Here is a 16,275-nt window from a genome sequence, read left to right as displayed (position 1 = left end):
TACCAAACCACGGTTTGGATGGTTGGATAGTGTTCTCGAAGCTACCAGCAGGAGTTTGACCAAACTGCGGGAGGCAATGGAAGACAGGAGGACTTGGCGTGTTCTGGTCCAGGGGGTCACGAAGAGTCGGACATGACTAAACGACTAAACAACAACAACCAAACCACCAAGGGTGATCCGACAAGGTCCTAGAACCTTCCCAAAGCTGGGGGGGAAACACTAACCAGGCTTTGAGGAGAAGCCTTATGCCTTGTTCCCAAAGCCTGACACCTTTCTTATCCGGCTTTGGGAAGGCAACATGAGGGCCAGGTTGGGGGCACTGGAGGAGGAAGGGGGTGCGGTGGGGGCGGGCCACCCCGGGTGTCACCACTGAGGGGGGTGACAAAATGCTGGGCGGCACTCACAGCAGGGCCTGCTGTACCCTGAGCCACACATCTCTCCTGGGAGTGACACAGTAGCTTAGGCCTCCACAGGCTCCGTGCTGCCCCAAACAGTCGGCCCTTCAGCTGTAGGATGGCTGAGTGGCAGGAGGCAGGCAGACTCCTCAGAGGCCCCACAGAGCGTCCTGTCCCAGCTCGCGCCATGGGCTGCAGGCCCTGCCCCCATGGGCAGCTGGCCCTGCCCCTGGGCGCAGGGCACGTGCACTGCCCTAGGCACCTGATCGACTTGCTCCGCCGCTGGTTGGGGGTGTCAAATTTTGGCCTCGCTTTACGCGACAAAGCAGTGTGCAGCCATGAGTCCATGTCAAAGTGCTCTTGTGGCCCACTTGGTATGAAAAGTTGGGCTGCCCTGAGCTTTTTTGTTGTTGTTATTGTTGTTGTTTAATCGTTTAGTCGTGTCCAACTCTTCATGACTCCATGCACCAGAGCATGCCAGGCACTCTTGTCTTCCACAGCCTCCAGCAGTTTGGTCAAACTCATGTCCGTAGCTTCGAGAACACTGTCCAACCATCTTGTCCTCTGTCGTCCCCTTCTCCTTGTGCCCTCCATCTTTCCCAACATCAGGGTCTTTTCCAGGGAGCCTTCTCTTCTCATGAGGTGGCCAAAGTATTGGAGCCTCAGTTTCAGGATCTGTCCTTCCAGTGAGCACTCAGGGCTGATTTCCTTCAGAATGGAGAGGTTTGATCTTCTTGCAGTCCATGGGACTCTCCAGAGTCTCCTCCAGCACCATAATTCAAAAGCATCAATTCTTTGGCGATCAGCCTTCTTGATGGTCCAGCTCTCACTTCCATACATCACTACTGGGAAAACCATAGCTTTAACTATAAGGACAGAATCAGTGTGGTTAGAGTGGGAGACCAGGGATCAAATCGCTCACCTAGACATGAAGATCTCTGGTAAAAGTAAAATTTTAAACCCTTTCAATACAGAAAAAAAGGCAACTGGATATTCATAAAAACTTAACACACCACCAAGGAAGGTACACAGTAAAGATAGATCCCTCTGTCAAGACTGACTCCAAGTTAATAGGGGCCCTCAAGCGCAGAGTAAACATGGGTTTCTTGGCTCTTCCCTTTTCAAAGCAGAAACCCATCTTTCTTGTCCCTAGAAATTACCACCAATGCGCTACTGAAAAAGGCACATGTTGTTAAGCTTTCACTATCTTTTGGAATACAAACAACATTCAGCTCTCATAATTTTCTCCTTTATATACCTGTAAACCAAGATTTACAGCATTTGACAGGTGGGCTGGAGTCCATGAAAATTTCTGCCATAGCAAAATGTTTGGTCTTTAATGTGTCATAGGACTTTTTGTTATTTTTAATGGGAATGCAATAATGGTTGGCACAGAAATTTGCTTTTGAGTACCAGAACTAAATCGAGCTCAATCCGTCTGCACAAAAACCCACTGCAAACCTTTTACATTTCAGCGGTATAATTCTGGACCAGAGAGGGAGTCCTTTTTTCCTTTTCTTTTTGACTTGCTATTCAAACAACATGTATTTCTTTCAAAACAATATTAACACAGTTTCTCCACATTTTCTTCCCAGATATTGAGTTCTGTACTTTCAAAACGTACAGAACTTGCAAGAACACATACTGAATTAAGAGAAAGAGAGAGAGAGAGAGAAATCAATGGTACTTTTAAAATACCCAGAATAACAAACTATCTCCAGTCTAGCACTGTAAGAATCCCTCCTGAAAATTAGTTCTTCTTTTGACAACAATGTAGGTACTGAAACTGAAGGAACTAGAAACACTATGAATGAAAATACCACCAGTTTTCTTTTTTTTTAAAAAAAAGTGGTGGTGTTCTTTGGAATCACAGTTATAAAAAAATAAATAAAAATTGGATTCTTTTAGAATCTCAACACCTTTACAAATCAGTTTCTTCATGTAGAATTCAAGTCTGAACATTTTCAGGTCAACAGTCCAAAATACAGTTTCTGACCAGCAAGAAGCTACATTGACCAAGAAATAATAAATAATAAGATGAAAGATTAAAAAAACCTTTTTTTAATAATTCCAGTGGCACCTTAAAGATCAACTAAATATAAACTTTCAAAGTATGAGCTTTCATGTGTAATACACACTTCGTCAGATACTCTGAAGCCAAGAAATATTGGTGTTGTTTTTAAATGTGTGACGGCTGCTGAAATAAAGGCTTTAGAAGACAGATATGCCCCCATTAGAGGAGATTATGAGCCTTATTATGAGCCTTATGTTTCCATTGCAAAATTATGAGCCTTATGTTTCCATTGATGGGCCAGTGGAAGGAAAAGGGAAGAGTGGACAGAGGACAAACTTAAGAGGCAGCCTCTCCAGCCACCTTGGCCAGAGAGAAAACAACAGGTAGCTCAAGTCTCACGGCCAACTTCCAACTATGCATAGGCATAGTTAGGATGATGCTAAACATCCAGGAAGAGAAGCTTAACTGGTTTCTAAATGTGAAAACAACTCAACATTTGGCAAATCCCTTACAAAAATGTTTCCTTAACACCAGCAGTTAATGTAGGAGCTTTTTTAAAATATTTTTTTACTGCACTTATAAGTCATTTTTTGAGAAAAAATAACTCAATGTGACTTAAAAATATCAAGGAGGGAAACTCATCAAGTAGTTAGATGGAATAATAATAATAATAATAATAATAATAATAGAAATAACATTACAGACAATTATTTTTTAATCTGATTTCTTCCATGGGGATGGGGATTGCTAAACAAGGCTTCTCAAATCATTTCTGCAAATCCAAGCATTTAAAAAACCAGTGGCAATTGCAGTATTTCCACCCCCATTGCACACACAAAAACAAGCAGATAGCAAGACACAGTTGTTGTTTTAAACCACCAGTTATTTGCCCTGCTTGAGAAAAGTGAAAAACAGCCGCGGGCTGTTTATCTCTATTCTTTTAGATCTTTCTGGCTCGAGCCCCCACCCCGCCCGCCTGGACAAAGGAGAGGCATTTACAGCCCTGTAATTTACAACCATAGGCAAATTTACAGGCAGGTGATGATGCTGGCACCTTGAGACTTTCAAGCAATTCCAGGTCCATTTTACAGGCAGCTGCATGGGAGCCGGAGGCACAGCGGTGCTTGCTCACAGACCGTGGCCGCCTCACCCATGAGGCAATGGGAGGCGACCGCCTCAGGCTCCAGAATTCACTGGCACAGCAGATCCCAATGTCAATTTTTCTTGCCCCGCCCCCCTTGTTCCTGATGTACATCTTCCCTCACCCCTTCTTCCCTGGGATACCATGTTAGGATTGTTGTAAACAAAAATCGCCCTTTTCCCTTATGGGGTATCCAAGAGCCCATATAGAGTCCTTACATTAGGTTCCCTATTGGTAGGAGAAAATAACAGAGGCCAACCAGAGAATATTGAGAAGCAAAGCAGCTAGTAAGCCTGATTTTTATGGATCTGTTGCAACAGGGTGCTCCCCTCACCCGCAGGAGAGAGGAGGAACCCAGAAAAATGGTGTGCAAGGCGTTATGTAGACTTTTGAAATTGCCACCATGTAGATCAAGACCACCCCCAGAAAACATCATACATACATCACAGAAGGGGTGTAACCTAAGACCACCCCCCAGATACATCACACCTACATCACAGAAAAGGCGGTCTAAAACAGAAATTTGAATGTTGTTTTTCTCCTGTCCTTGTTTATCTCCTGTCTGGCAGGTTACTTGATTGGATACCCTGCTTTCTTGATGGGATTACCTGGAGAGCCTGGCCAGTCTTTTGTAATGATAAATGCGGTACTTAGTTCCTGGGCCATGTCACAGGCTCACACCCTGTTCATATCTTAAATGTGCCCTTAAGATTTGTGAGGAAAGAGACAATGGGGAGGTTTCCCACTTTGACCTTGCAGAGAAATCATTTGCTCAGTTTGGGAATCAAAATGGTTTCAGGTCGGTCTTCCTGTGCTGATCTATGTACATGCTTGGTATAACTGCTCAATTCCTGAATCCAGGTCACAGGCTCACCCTATTCATATCTTCAATGTGCCCTTGAGACAGGATTTGTGAGCAAAGAGACAGTGGCGAGGCTCCCCATTTCCTTCCACTTTGCAGAGACATATTTGAGGTCAATTTGGGGAGAGACGAAACGGTTTCTGGAGTTTTTTTTTCTGTGGGGTTTATACATTTATGTATGTGCTTGCTTGGTACATTTATGAACATTTATTTTTTATATATAGGACCTTAAAATTCTTACAACAAGGCAGTGCGTATATATAAGCAATCAGGTTCCGCCACACCAATACAGGAAACCTGTGGGGTTCAGGTGACGTTTTGCACCTGTACTGCTTGATGCCACCTATGGTCTCTACCTGAAATAGGCGTTTTGAATTCCAAGAAGGGCAGATCCTCATACAGAGCCCAGAACTCCTTCGTGCTGCAACCTCTCTTAGGTTATTCAAAATCCTTTATCAAAACCCACTGACAGAATGGGGTTCAATCCCTTCATGCTCCCCCTCAAGCAAAAACGATTCCAGTGCACACAACTGGCTGTAGTTGCTCCCTTTCATTCAGCCTTGACTTTGAATTCCCCATTCCTTCTTTCTTGGTTACCCTCTGACTTCTCCCACTGCTGAAATTTACATTGCAAATTCCTCATGGGCAGGGACCTGTCGTTTCCCCGTTATATTAGGAAAGTGTTCATGCCGGAGGCCATATATGTCCCCCTTGCAGCACAAATAGGCACACAAATCTTCCAGACTATGCACCTGTATTTTCATAGGGAGTACAGTTCCATCCAGAACAGGCCACCTGGCTTATTCCTGGACTTGGGAACCACCTCCATCTTGTTCGGGTCCAGTTTCAACTTCTTGGCTCTTGTCCAGCCCACCACTGCGTCCAGGAAGTACACACTCATGGGCTGCCTCTTTGCATATGAACCTGCCCTCACCTTTAAAACTAGTAGGGATGCAAGTTAGATAAACTGTTCTCGCAGTTACTCATTTCTTAAATTCACATTTCTACTGCAATTTGAATTTTTTAAAAAAAATCTTCAGCATTTCACTGCAAATTTCTCTAATTAACACATTCTCGTTTTGACCATTGCTGTTTTAATTAGCAGTATGTTGTGCTTTTAAATTTTTTAACAGCCCTGTGATCCTTAGATGGCGATATAGAAATTTAATTATATATATAATTTTTTTGCTGGTTGTATTTTCACTAATATGGGTGTTTTATGCACACTTTCCCTTGATATACAAAATTCAGGTACATGTGAATTTTAAAGGATGTTTGGTTCTCACATTTTTGACGACATTGCGTTGAGCAAGAGTTGTTCCACATTTTCTAGTGCATCTTCCTGTCACTTTCCTTATCACAAAAAGTCTGATCTTTTGGGAAAGTGGGTTTGTCATGCAAAAGCTTCAAATCAATGTAATTGTGCAACCTGAGTTTGTCAGTATATGATTGAATCTCACCCCAAATAGGGACAGTCTCTTATCTGTTTGGCACCAGCTGCAGAATCATTTATCTGCCTAGGTTTAATGTGACAGACAGCTTTATCTGTCTTGCTAGGGGTTCCTTTGTTGCAGTCTTCTGCTGCAGCATTGTGTCAATATATACTGCCAGGTAGAGCACATTGCAATCATCAAATCTGGATGCAATCGAGGTATGTGAGACAGTGGTTAGATATGTCTTCTCTAGGAAAAAAAGCACGGCTGGCACACCAGCCAAAACTGTGTGAAGGCACTCTGGGTCATTTTCACATCTAAATACCCAGAAGCAAGCAATGCCACCGTGCACAGAGAAGCCTTTTCACTTATCCTTGAATTTCCTGATAGACCTAGGTAGCCATGCTGCAGCAAAAAACATCAAAGTTCTGAGGCATCTTAGAAGAAGAAGAAGAAGAAGAAGAAGAATAAGAAGAAGAGTTTGGATTTGATATCCCGCCTTTCACTCCCCTTCAGGAGTCTCAAAGCGGCTAACATTCTCCTTTCCCTTCCTCCCCCACAACAAACACACTGTGAGGTGAGTGGGACTGAGAGACTTCAAAGAAGTGTGACTGGCCCAAGGTCACCCAGCAGCTGCATGTGGAGGAGCGGAGACGCGAACCCGGTTCCCCAGATTACAAGACTACCGTTCTTAACCACTACACCACACTGGCTCTCTCTTAAAGGCTAATGAATTAACACTAACAGGTGAAGTGGGTAAAAGTCCACAAAAGCTTGTGGCAGAAAAAAATTGGCTAGTCTTTAAGTTGCCATGTGGTTTTTTTGTCATTTTGTTCCTGGATTCTCTCTCCTCCTGGATTCAGTCATCTCCCTAAACGGTCTTGGTCCAGTATACCTGAAGGAGCGTCTCCACCCCCATCGTTCAGCCCGGACATTGAGGTCCAGTGCCGAGGGCCTTCTGGCGGTTCCCTCACTGTGAGAAGCCAAGTTACAGGGAACCAGGCAGAGGGCTTTCTCGGTAGTGGCACCAGCCCTGTGGAACACCCTCCCACCAGATGTCAAAGAGAAGAACAACTACCAGATTTTTAGAAGACATCTGAAGGCAGCCCTCTTTAAGGAAGCTTTTAATGTTTAACAGACTACTGTATTTTAATACTTTGTTGGAAGCTGCCCAAAGTGGCTGGGGAAACCCAGCCAGATGGGCGGGGTATAAATAATAAATTCTATTCTATTCTCCACTGGATGACAATGTGTTGACGCAATGCTGGCAGAGAGGTAATTTTTCTAAGGTGCTCAACCCCATGTTCAGCCACATATTTCATGAGTCTTCCTCCAGCCACTTACTCGCCCCTTAAATTGTCAGAAAACCAAACAACATGGGCTCCGGCAAATGGAAACGAAAGAGAGCGTTTAGGAGGGAACATGTCAACGAACTGGATCATTTCCCCCGTTCCAAAGGTGGAGCAGGGCTTTGAAAGGACTGCCATATGGAGCAACCGGAAAACCCATCAGAACGGTCAGGGATTACTCCAGATCCATCAGATTATGTGGGCCCTCCACATAATCTGAACCCGAATGAATCTCAACCCTAGCAGGTAGACGTTGTCCAGGATAAAGGCCATTTCAAACTCACCACAACCAGACGATTGGTTGGCATCCAACTGCCTCAAGAGACAAAAGAGGAGTGCGCCTTTGGGGGTGAAGTCAAGCCATTGGAAAGCGCCTGCCGTGGCTGTATGGGACCAATATGGGGAAGATGAAGGCATCCGGTTACGCTCCTGTAGATACACCATGGTGTTTCTTCCTTCTACACTCCTTCCAACGGTCATTCCTCTTCTGGTCACTGCTGTGGATATATGTCTCTGGGCACTGTCAAGGGATTCCTTGACATGGATCCTGAGAGTATACTCATGCGGGATGGAATCACTTGTCACTTGTCACTTTTTAATTATGTACCGTATTTTTCGCTCTATAAGACGCACCAGACCACAAGACGCACCTAGTTTTTCGAGGAGGAAAACAAGAAAAAAATATATTCTGAATCTCAGAAGCCAGAACAGCAAGAGGGATCGCTGCGCAGTGAAAGCAGCAATTCCTCTTGCTGTTCTGGCTTCTGGGATGGCTGCGCAGCCTGCATTCGCTCCATAAGACGCACACACATTTCCCCTTACTTTTTAGGAGGGGGAAAGTGAGTCTTATAGAGCAAAAAATACGGTACTTATTTACGTTGCTGGTAGGCCACGCTTCATGCAACAGGAAGTTCTCAGGTTCTCTACTGCCCATCGACCTGGAGTTTAGCAGAAACATTCTAATACTTGGAGAGCTGTTGCCAAGACAACCAGGAAACTGTTAGCTGGGAGAAGAACTGGAAAGGAGAAGAGATTCAAAATGACTGTTCTCTGTTCCGTATGCTGGTGGCATACTTCTCCCATCATATGTCCCCCTGCAAGCCACATTAAGAGGGTACCGGCCACAACTCAACAGACATACTCCGGCCCTCACCTCAAACAGCAGCAATGGCAATACCAGATCCTCCAAGGGCCCCTATTTTCCAGTCCCAGAGTTACAGAAGCTGTCACGGTTTGTGATTTATTATAGGAATTCTAAGGTCTCAAATAGAGAATGAATGCCAATAATTGCACAAGGTAAACACACATACATAAGTATAGGTAAAAGGTAAAGGACCTCTGGACGGTTAAGTCCAGTCAATGGCGACTACAGTGGTACCTTGGGCTAAGAACTTATTTCGTTCTGGAGGTCCGTTCTTAACCTGAAACTGTTCTTAACCTGAGGTACCACTTTAGCTAATGGGGCCTCCTGCTGCCGCCACGCCACCGGCGTGCGATTTCTGTTATCCTGAAGCAAAGTTCTTAACCCGAGGTACTATTTCTTTTTTTTTTATAAATAATTTTTATTCAATTTCCAATAAATATTTTATCCAAATTTAACATTTGTTTTAACATAAGCATCTTTTGGACTTCCATCAGCCTATCTGACAATTCTCCATAATCTCACTACATCTCACATTTCTTACATTTATATTGCACTTTATCTCTCTTAGTCTTAACCTTTCTTTTAAACAACATTTCTATCAATCTTTTTCACAAAGCTTCTTGAAAGCCAACAAGCGTTAGTGCTCCTCACATACGTTTTTGATATATTCTGTAAATTTACTCCAGTCCTCGGAAAATCTCTGATCGCGTTGGTTCCTTATTTTTCCAGTCAATTTGTCCATCTCTGCATACTCCATCAATTTAATTCTCCATTCTTCCTTGGTCGGCATTTCTTCCTGCTTCCATTTTTGGGCCATCAAAATTCTTGCTGCTGTCACTGCATATCTAAACAATTTCACGTCATTCCTGCTAATTTCATTCCCTACTATTCCAAGTAGGTACTATTTCTAGGTTAGCGGAGTCTGTAACCTGAAGCGTGTGTAACCTGAAGCGTATGGGGTTGCGGCGCTCATCTTGCTTTTAGGCCAAGGGAGCCGGCATTTGCTCACAGACAGTTTTCCGGGTCATGTGGCCGGCAGGACTAAACCGCTACTGGCACACGGAAGACCGTGACGAGTGCCAGAGCGCACGGAAACACCGTTTACCTTCCTGTTGCAGCGATACCTATTTATCTACCTGCACTGGCGTGCTTTCGAAATGCTAGGTTGGCAGGAGCTGGGACAGAGCAACTGGAGCTCACTCCGTCGCAGGGATTCGAACTGCTGACCTTCCGATTGGCAAGCCCAAGAGACTCAGTGGTTTAGACCACAGCGCCACCCACGTCCCTATACATAAGTATACAAACCACATGTCTAAAATAGTACAGGAGAGCAATCCAAAAGCCATCTTGGCTCTTCTAAAGACTCTCAATATTTCCTCTGCCTCCTTCATCCCCCTTGCCTGAGAACAGGTAGGCAGAGAGCAATCAGGGGATTCTTCTCCTATGAACCTCCTTTGTATTAATTGTCATTGTTTGCCCAAATGCTCTGCATTGAGGGATCCTGATTGTTATGTACTAGTTGAATAGGATCCAAACTGCAGCAGTCTGATTGGTACTAGAACAATAGAATCCAAAATGCAGCAGTCTGATTGGTCCTAGAACAATAGGATTCAGGATGCAGCAGTCTGATTGGTCCTAGAACAATGAAGCAGTATGATTGGTCGGCAGGAGCCACCCAATCCAGTTCCAGATAAAAGTGAATCCACAGCCTGATTGGCCTACAGGAGAATTCCGGAATTAGCCAATCACGTGCAGCCCATTGTGTAAATAATGTTTATAAAGCAGATACTTTGAGGGGACTTCCATTCCCTCCTCACCACTATGAGCTGAATAAAGAGCATGAAATCCACTCTCGACTCTGAGTATATTTCACTGATTGTCTTATCAAATGCGAATGTTTTGTGTAAACTGTGTCTGGAACTATGTAAAACTTGCTAAATCCTCAGGAATATCATACCTTGGCCTGCCTGAGCCACATTTATCCCACCTTATGTGTGATGTAATTTCTGACTTTTTGTAGAGGGGATGTCCTCCTCCTCCTCCACGTCAAAATGCAAAGAGATGTTTCTTCTTGGTTCTTCTTGGGTCTCTCTTGCCTCCTGGCTAGGAAGGGAGGGAATTCGGTTTCAACAGAAAAATAAAGATCTGCCTTGCTTTCACTGGATCCTGCCTCCATCCATTCATCTCTGACCCTTCATGGACTTAGAGGACTCAGTCCTTTGGGGAGCTGGGCAGCAAAAGCCAACCACCCCTATTTTTCTGTATCAGATTTGATCCTGGAGTGTTCCGCTTTTCCTTAGGACATACCTATTTTCATCAGAGAAATGTTGGAGGGTATGGAATGGGATGTCCCTATTTTAACTGGATAAATGTTGGAAGGTATGGAATGGGACGTCCCTATTTTAATCGGAGAAATGTTGGAGGGTATGCAATCCTCTGCAAAACATACAACCAGCAAAGAGGAAAGTAAACCCCCCCCCCCCACCAGACAATTAAAAAGGAGTATAATAATAGACCTATAATAACAGACCAGCTGAGACAAGAAAGCTAAGCTGCTCAAATTCAGCTCTGGAATGACTACCAAGCCCACGAGAAAAATAATGTTGTGAATTACCAAGGTGTAGCGCTTTGAACACTAATAAAACATGTTATATGAGTGCTACATATTAGTATGTGCATGTTTACGGTGCAGGGCAAAAATTATACTTTTATCTACTCCGCTGGGAAATTTTCACCGCACACACCGAGCCACCTTTTCCTTGTTAGGGAGTAGGAGCAGCCGAGATGACAGCTGGCGTCCACCCCCCAAAAGCCTCCCCTCCCCAAATGCCCCAGATTGATGCGCTTTAATTGATCCTTGCCACACAGCAGGGACCCTGATGCAAATTGCATTCATCAACAAATTGCAGCAATTAAAAGAGGGGTGGGGGATACAGATGCGAGTGAGTTATGATCAAATGGCAGCCGTTTAGCGATAATTAGACCATGGGGGTGGGGAGTGAGGGGCGGGGAGGAAATGAGTCTATTAAAATAATACTCTTTCTGCTCCAGTATATTTTGGAGCAGGGCTCAGCCCAGGAAATCTGCCTTGGGTGCCAGCATCAGACCTCTTTCGCTGAACAACGGAGCGGTTATATGGCTTTATTGTTATATTCTTTGTGATATTGTTTATGTATTAGATTTTAATGTTAGCTCCCTTGGGCATTTCGATTTATGATAAGGTACGGTATAAGCATAAGGAAAAAAAAACCCCGCACATAAACCAAGTTAAGTAATACAGCGGTACCTCGGGTTGCATACGCTTCAAGTTACATACGCTTCAGGTTACAGATTCCGCTAGCCCAGAAATAGTGCTTCAGGTTAAGAACTTTGCTTCAGGATGAGAACAGAAATCGTGCTCCAGTGACGCGGCGGCAGCAGGAGGCCCCATTAGCTAAAGTGGTGCTTCAGGTTAAGAACAGTTTCAGGTTAATTACGGACCTTCGGAACGAATTAAGTACTTAACCCGAAGTACCACTGTACTGGACAAGAGGGCCTCTGAGCATGCGTGCCTGTCTGCAGAGTCTCACCTTAGAAAGGGCTTAGCTTTTGTTTTTAGCGCCAGTCTGAGCTCTAGCCTGGAACAATGAGAAATAATTATAATGAGAACCAGAGTGCATGTGCAAAGTGCAAAGGGGCTCTTTGCTACGGAGAAACTATAACAGGCCCAACACATACATCTGGGAGTAGGGCAAAAAGCTTCCAGGTCACAATATTTTACTCTCTGATATATATATTAGTCCCTGTACTTTTCTTTTTCAGAGACAAGGGGCTCCTCCAGCAGTGGTGTAGCGTGGGTTGTCAGCACCCGGGGCAAGGCAAGTAATTTGCGCCCCCTAACCCGGGGCAAGGCAAGTAATTTGCGTCCCCCCCCCGCTGCACTGTCCCTCCCCCAGATAGTCCCTCGCTCTCTCTCCGCACCACACCGCACGCCTGGCACCCCCCCCCTCCACAGTGGGCGGCGACCCGGTGGCTCGGATCGGATTCGCACAGCCAGCACTGCAGTGAGAGAGAGTGAGTGAGCCAGGTAGGGGCAGAGAGCTGCGAGTGCGAGTGCGCCCCCCCCCGATGTTGTGCCTGGTGCGGCCGGCCCCCCCTGCACCTCCCACGCTACGCCACTGTCTCCAGAAATTCTTATTGTGTTATTGTTCATGATTATTTGTGCCCATTGTTGTGCTGGGCCTGTGGTATGTGACCACACTTTCAATACTGTTTGAAGCTGCCGACGTTTCAGGCTGCATTGTTTCCAATCAGTGCGCGCCCCATAGCTTTCCTGATGAAATCTGGTAACTTCTCACAAAGCTGGCTGTCCTGCTTTTGTGGCTCAAGAGTCCAAATGGCAGCAATGTGGTATCATTCACAAAGTGATTGTGGCATCATCTGATGTGTGGATGGTCCAGTATAAAAGTTAAAAAAAAAGGTAAAGGACCCCTGGGCGGTTACGACTCTGGGGTTGCGGCACTCATCTCACTTTCAGGCCAAGGGAGCCGGCGTTTGTCCGCAGACAGCTTTCCGGGTCAAACGGCCAGCAGAACTAAACCGCTTCTGGTGCAAAGGAACACTGTAACAGAAACCAGAGCGCAAAGAAACGCCATTTACCTTACCTATTTATTTACTTCCACTGGCGTGCTTTCAAACTGCTAGGTTGGCAGGAGCAGGGACAGAGCAACGGGAGCTCACCCCATTGCGGTGATTCGAACCACCGACCTTCTGATCAGCAAGCCCAAGAGGCTCAGTAGTTTAGACCACAGCACCACCCGTGTCCCTGGCTCACTGTTATAGCATCAAGGACACGTTGCAGAATACAGTCATATCTTGGGTTACAGATGCTTCAGGTTGCGTCTTTTCAGGTTACGGACCCGCCCAAACCCGGAGGTACTGGTATGGGTTACTTCTGGATTTTAGGGGTTGCGCATGTGCAGAAGCGTCGAATCACAACCCGCACATGCACAGACGCGTCGCTGCCAGTTGTGAATGCTGTGGGTTGCGAACGTGCATCCCACACCGATCATGTTCGCAACCTGAGCGTCCACTGTAATACAGCTACAAATAACGAGACAAACCAAAACACTCTGGAGGATCTCTATGTTCTTATGTGTATAGTTTTGACAGAGAGAGGGAGAGAGAAAGAGAGAGGCCCGAGCTGCAAAGAGATTGTGTGGACAGGTTGCAAGGCTGGGGTTGCCCCTGCTGTAAATAAAAATATGCCCTTTTCCCTTATGGTGTATCCAAGAGTCCATATAGAGTCCTTACATAGGTTCCCTATTGGTAGGAGAAAATAACAGAGGCCAACCAGAGGATATTGAGAAGCAAAGCAGCTAGTAAGCTTGATCTTTATTGATCTGTTGCAACAGGGTACTCCCCTCACACGCAGGAGAGGAAGAGGACCCCCAAAATTGCTGTGCAAGGACTTATAAAGACTTTGAAATTCCCATTCTGTAGATCAGGACCACCCCCAGAAACATTATGCATACATCACAGAAGGGGTGTAACCTAAGACCACCCCTCAGATACATCCCACCTACATCAGAGAAATTTAAATGTTGTTTTTCTCCTGTCACAGTTTATCTCCTGTCTGGCAAGTTACTTGATTGGATTTCCTGGGGAGCCTGGCCATTCTTTTGTAATGTTAAAATACTTATTTCCTGGGCCAGGTCACAGGCTCACACCTTATTGTGAGGAAAGAGACAATGGGGAGGCTTTTCCAGTTTAACCTTGCAGAGAAAGGATTTGGTCAGTTTAGGAATCAAAATGGTTCCAGGTTGGTCTTCCTGTGTTGATCTATGTATGTGCAGTTACCATATATCTAATACCATAAAATTCCTATCACACCCCCAGACCCACGGCAGCAGCTGTCAAGAGCGGCTTGTTCCCCTCCTTCCCCACAAGACCCCTTGTGACTCGGGCAGAGTTGGAAGAACCGCAGAAGGAGCAGCGATCTTTGTTTCTGCCCTGTGAGATTAGCCATTAGATGCGCCACCTCTCCAGACAGACAGCTGGGAAGGCATAAGAGGTGGGGGTGAGAGGTGGGGTTGGGGAGGGGGCAGGGAAATGGCTACTACGGCTGATTCCCAGCTGAAAGCAAGTGACACTTCTAATTCAATCCTCCCAAGAAAGAGCTGAGCAGGCCGGTGGGCCCCTCGGCCAATTGTGCACCTTCATGGGAGAAAGCCAGGGTATTTTGTTAGAGAGATAGATAATTTATTACGGTCGGAAACCAGCTTATAAAACACACTTAGGGGCAGAATCCCAGAAAGAAAACAAACAGTTAAAACAATGTACAACAATAAACTTAAAATTTATAAATGTGATAAGCATATAGACACTTTAAGTTTTTTTTATAAGCTACCGCATAGATATGACCCACAGTCACCCATGGAAACGAGTTTGGGGATTTTCTTCACAAATTAGTTTGAGTCAGGGGATGGTCTGCGCCTACAGATCTGTACACAGAATATTTTTTTTAAAAAAATAATTTTTATTAAATTTCCATTTAACAATCCAATCATGTCTCATTAATTAATCCGAATTGTGCCAATACATATCATCCAAATCCAAATATTTTGCCGAATTTTTAAAACTTTTGTTGGGGGTACCCGTGCTTCGAGCTCAGAAGGGTCCAATCCTCTCATATTTCTGCTGCTTTGATGTTCACAAGTCCCATCTTCCAATCTTCTTGTTGTTATCATTTTTCTTCTTAATAACCTCTTGAGTTGTTTCCACAAGCGAGTTGAAGCAAACATTATTATAGTCCTGTGTGGATTTTCACCCTGATCCAGAAGTCCTATTCGAGCGGCAGAGGCCATTTCAGCAGTTCCGATGAAGATCTGTACACAGAATCTGGCGACCATCCGGGTCGTCTTATGATCTTTGCCTAACAGGAAAAGGTCGAATTTTTGCTTTTCCAGGAGGTCAGCGAGCCTCACCAGTAGCGGATCAGTGGTCTCACTACGTGCCTCTTCATAAAAGGGACATCTAAAGAACAAGTGTCCTGGGCTTCCTATATCCCCCAATAAACAGGCGCAGAGTCTCTGAGCATATGGGACTTTTTTAAAGGCTCCTTCCAGGACCGGCGAGGGCAGAGCCGAGCTTCTGGCGAGTGTAAAGGCCCTTCTAGCATTTTTGGATACGAGAAAGAAGAGATATGCAGCCGATGCGGCTATATCTCTCTTGATTTCTCCAATTTTGTAATCAGGGCACCTTGAGCAGTCCTGTTGTCTCTCGGTGTCTATGATTCTTTGCCTGACCGTAGCTTTTGCCTGGCCCAACCCCAGACTCAGAAGGGCTTGAGGGGCAAAACTCAGTTTCTGAAGGGTGTTTAGGACTGCTGTCAGCCAGCCTGACTGGAACTGGTCGCAGAGGAGCAGTGGGGCTATTCCTCGGGGGAGCAGATTCAATGTCTGCCATTTGTAAATTGATGTTAGGCAGATATAAGCCTCCACTTTCATCATCCCCGTTTCTAGTCTAACCCATGCGTTTGAATCGCATCTGGGGACTTGTAGAAGAGTTATGTATAGTAAGAAACACTCTATCTGGTGTTAAAGGCACACCTGCAGCAATGCTAAACGTGAACTCTTTAATGTTACTGGTCCCATAGTCCGCTGTGGTAAGCCAGAGCTGATGCGTTAAGGCAGGGGTCAGCAACCTTTTTCAGCCGTGGGCCGGTCCACTGTCCCTCAGACCATGTGGTAGGCCAGACTATATTTTGGGGGAAAAAATGAATGAATTCCTATGCCCCACACATAACCCAGAGATGCATTTTAAATAAAAGCACACATTCTACTCATGTAAAAACACACTGATTCCCGGACCGTCCACAGGCCGGATTGAGAAGGCAATTGGGCCTTAGGTTGCCTATCCCTGCGTTAAGGCGACCTTGTCGTGCTCATTGCTGTGAG

The 16,275-nt window shown here is 45.3% G+C and overlaps 1 long non-coding RNA gene across 1 annotated transcript; it reads right to left on the bottom strand.

The window, feature by feature from the left end:
* Positions 1-5,489: 5,489 nt before the first annotated feature.
* On the bottom strand, positions 5,490-7,542 carry LOC310661736. Its single transcript, XR_014504115.1, has 2 exons — positions 6,555-7,542; positions 5,490-6,273 (listed from the first exon to the last, which is right to left on the bottom strand). It is a non-coding gene; the product is annotated as an uncharacterized lncRNA (long non-coding RNA).
* Positions 7,543-16,275: the final 8,733 nt, after the last annotated feature.

This window comes from Podarcis tiliguerta (assembly GCF_965153285.1).
Source record: "Podarcis tiliguerta genome assembly, chromosome: 13".
In the NCBI taxonomy this organism is placed as follows: Eukaryota; Metazoa; Chordata; class Lepidosauria; order Squamata; family Lacertidae; genus Podarcis; species Podarcis tiliguerta.
Note: the sequence above shows the minus strand (reverse complement) of the source record. Positions and strands in the feature narration are given on the sequence as shown.